A 4,175-nucleotide genomic window follows, 5' to 3' on the forward strand; every position below is an offset into this window, starting at 1 on the left:
CTGTTCTGACTTCTACTGGCTCTGATCTGGGGTAAAGCTGCGTGCTTTTTTTAACATAGTGTACAGCTTGTGATTGTGGAGAGAGCAGGGAACCTTTATTGTACTGATGTAATCTTCTTTCTTACATCCCAAAACACTCAGTGACTAAGAGGGCAATGCAGTGGTTTGATTTTTGGTGAGTTAAGCTGTTTCTGTTTTTTCCCTTTTCTCTCCCTCTTACAGGATCTGAGGGGAAAATAGTTACTCAGTAATGCTACTGCACTGGCTGTTGCCTGCTCCAAAAGAACTATGCTTCTAGCATCTTATATTAAAATGCTGTTCATTTTGTTTTCAAAGACACATATAGAGGATGATATTTAGAGTGTGCTTAGAATACATATATTTGTATAGATTTCTATGGAAAAATATATTTAGCTAAATAAAAAGGGATTTTGATGTCCTACAGATTACTCACGGTAATAAATATTTATGTACATCAGATAAAGTGTTTACAGCATATTGAAGAATGCTTCCTCCTGCAGTGAACATTTCCTTCTTGCTTCCCTATATTCTGCCTTTGTATATTAATGCTATTTAGACAAGAGGCTAACCTTGACTATATTAGCTGTTCAAAACAGTCTGTAAAACATCTACACTGAGGGAAGTCGTGCTGCTTGTAGTGAGAAGCCATCTAGAAAGTGCTTGTTGCACTAAGCAAACACCAAATACCTTCACAAGGCTGAGACAAAGACTGAATAGAATCTGAAAAGAGCACCTGATAATTACTCAGGCTGCCAAATAGCTGAACTTGACCGCTAATCGAGGATTAAAAAAAGATACAAGCGTTACCAAATGAAAGAGAATTTCATTCGCATGGGCAATATGTTTTGCTGTCCGATGAAGAACTGGACAGGTTCTGTCATTCCTGGCAATGGGAGTGCAGCAGTTCCACAGTGGTACAATATGCAACTTTCACCTTACTTACTGCACCATCCAAATTATTACACGCATGCAAGACATCTGACATAGCTGCAGAGATCCCTTTCACAAAACTAATGCCGTCTGACTGGAGGACAATCCTTTTGTCTATATTTTAGCATTTATTTATTTTATAATTGCAAGAGTTCCCATCATTATTTATGAAAATAAGGGGGGCATTTCCCCATGGTAATGGTCTGTTTGATTGATGTCGTATCTTAAGCATAGCAATAATTCTGAGTAAAAGATGAGTACAGTAAATCAAATATAATTTAAATTACTAAAATGATCCCCCAAATAGGAAAACAATTATGTTGCCTGAAAGATTCTCTATTACCACAGAGTCTTAATTACTTTAAAGGAGTCATGATGGATATAATCAAAACCAAAGAAAGAAAAATGAAAGAAAAACACAAGTCTTTAAAGGTGGTGGACGAAAATTATGTGAAGTAGCCAAGGACTGGGAGTGACTCAGTGATTAGACACACACTATAGGGGTCTTTACAGCTTCATGTGGTGAATGTTTCAATAATTTCTATAAAAGAAATCAGATCCTTTTCAGATGGGCAGACAAAATCCTAAGTCACTCCTGAAAATGAAGGCTGATTATAGGATTCACTTCAAATCCATGTACGTCATCAGCAATCAGCTGAAATTACAAATTAGAGATGTATTATCAGCAGCCAAGTTAAATGTAAATCAGACAGGAGGAGAAAAGAATCTAAGCAGCATCACCTGCTTTAGAAGGAAAGAAGAAAACACATATAGATCACTTTTTTTTTCTCTTTTTTGCCTATTCTAGTTCAAGGTACTTGGTTCTGTAAAAGGGAGAGAAAAGGTAAATTTACATTATCAGTTTGTAATTTAGAAACAGGAATAATTCTCCAAAATACCTTGTAGTCAACAGAAGTAATGAAAACTTCAATTGTTCTCACAGGGACATACAAAATAATATATATGGTTATTAAAATATCAAGACAGAGAATGTCTTTATTAGGAAATTGATTTAAATGAAAAAATCCTAAAACATGGTTATATATATGTTATTTTTTCCTTTATTCATGTGCTGCAACAAGCCATATGATTCCTTTAAATATTGCAAGCAGAAAACAGAAATAATCCACCTCATGCTACCGATGTTCAACTTCACCCTGATGGGTGTTGCTTGTACACCATCAACCATGCTGTATGAATCTGGGCAGTGAACATATCTAGTTACCTTGCCAGAAATCTTGGCCTTTTGTGGTGTAGAAAGAGTTTTCAGGTAGCCTAACTTAAGTAAGAAGTATCAGTCATTCTTTATGGCATGAAAGATGTGGTTTATGTGAGGTTTTTACTGTCTCTTTATTCCCCCTTTCAATGATTCTAACAGAGGAGTCATCACTGGACACTCTTCCAGGCCACAGCCAGAATGTCCATGCACAGAGGAATGACTTTTCAAACATGCCAAAGAAATGTAGTGATGGAAGACTCATTTATGCTGCCTTGGAGCTGAACTGTGTAGTTCATCCTGCGTCTTATGACTGCTTCAGTACATGTTCCAGATCAAGTGCTCCTTCAAAACCAGAAACAGCCACGCATGTTCACTACTCTGCCCATCTTACAGATCCCAGGTCTATGCATGTGTTTTAATTATCAAGCGAAACAGTGGCTATGGAGGTTATGACACCAAGCTCAATAAAAGTTAGAAATGAAAGCTACTGTGCTGCCAGTCAGTAACAAGTTTGGAGTGCTTTGGTCTCCCACAGACATGCACTGGTATGTGCTGCCATGCCCTGCAGGAAGCTGGTCAGCCGATGACTTATCTCTGCATGAGACCATGACTGAGTTGCTATCCAATAAGCTCAGTTAAAAATGAAAACAAAAAATGTACTTTTTGTTATCTTGTTTGATATTATTTTGTTTGTTTGATATTTTCAGCATTTTTCATCATTACTGTTATTTCAAATATTTATTTATTATTTCAAGGGAAATTTTGCATCTGATGACATTTCCGATTTATAAAAATTAAAAAGGAGGTTAGTTTTCTTCAGTGAGGACTGCTGTTTGGCTTTGTTAGCCCAAGCATTCGTATTATCCTCTTCCAGCATATCACTGTTGTCCCTTTGCTAAAGCATCACTTTATCTTTGCTATAAGTAATTAAACTACATAGGAAGTTTATGAACAACCTTGATTCATAATGGAGAAACCAGACCAACCAGCCAATCACTTTTCAATGTTTCTGAACTCAAATATTTAGCAGAGTTTAGAGTTTAGTAGCAACATAACTCAAAAGTAATTATTTTGGTAATAATTCTGCAAAAACTTGTGGAGGGCTAATTTTCAAACCTAAAAATATAAATGGGACTTCTTACACAATTATATACTTATTCTGTTTAAGGCGATAATACCAATATCCAGATCAACAAGATCCTTGGATATGCTCAGAAAATTTGTAATCTTTGAATAACATAGATAAGTTAAACAAATCTGCATGTTTTAAGTACTTTTGGGACAAGAATTTCTCGTATCTGTGTCTGATGTCATCATGAGCTCTCAGAAATGGTAATGCAAATGCTATTTCACAATGAAAATAATTCCATAACTGTAGTCATGAAAGAGAATAAGGGTATGACTTTTCAAAACTAGTAGCATTTGGGACACTTACCAGTCTGAAGAATATTTGCCAAATGATGCCTTTTGTTACTTCAGTGGGATTGCTTGTTCTAATTACTGTTCTGCATAAACACAAGCCAAACACTCCATGCTCATAGTTTGTAAATGTGTAATTTTGTGAAACTAACATTTTGTGCTGTGATGTTTCTATGTTAGCTATGTCTTTCAGGGTTTGAAGTAGTGGTGGGGTTAGGTTTGGGCTTTTTTCCCTGTTTTTATTCAAACATATATCAAGTGTTTATGAAACCAGCAGTGGAAGAGGAAAGGATTATAATAAAGGTTAGAAATAGGTACTGTTTTACCTATAAGATCTTTCATTTGAAATACTCTCACACTCTTACTCTTCGGATCAGATATTTTGTAAAGTTATCATTTGTATTTAGACATTGTACCTTTGTCACTTTTGTGAAAATTACTGCACATTCGGCCATATTCAAAGGTCTAAAAAACTATGTGTTTCATATACTCAACAACAGCTCATATACCTTAGAAGTCTGTATTTGTTCATTGTGTCTAAACTCCTCACAGCCTTGAATGCTGACTAAGTGCATATAGGGCATCT

Source organism: Opisthocomus hoazin, chromosome 3 (assembly GCF_030867145.1).
Source record: "Opisthocomus hoazin isolate bOpiHoa1 chromosome 3, bOpiHoa1.hap1, whole genome shotgun sequence".
In the NCBI taxonomy this organism is placed as follows: domain Eukaryota; kingdom Metazoa; phylum Chordata; class Aves; order Opisthocomiformes; family Opisthocomidae; genus Opisthocomus; species Opisthocomus hoazin.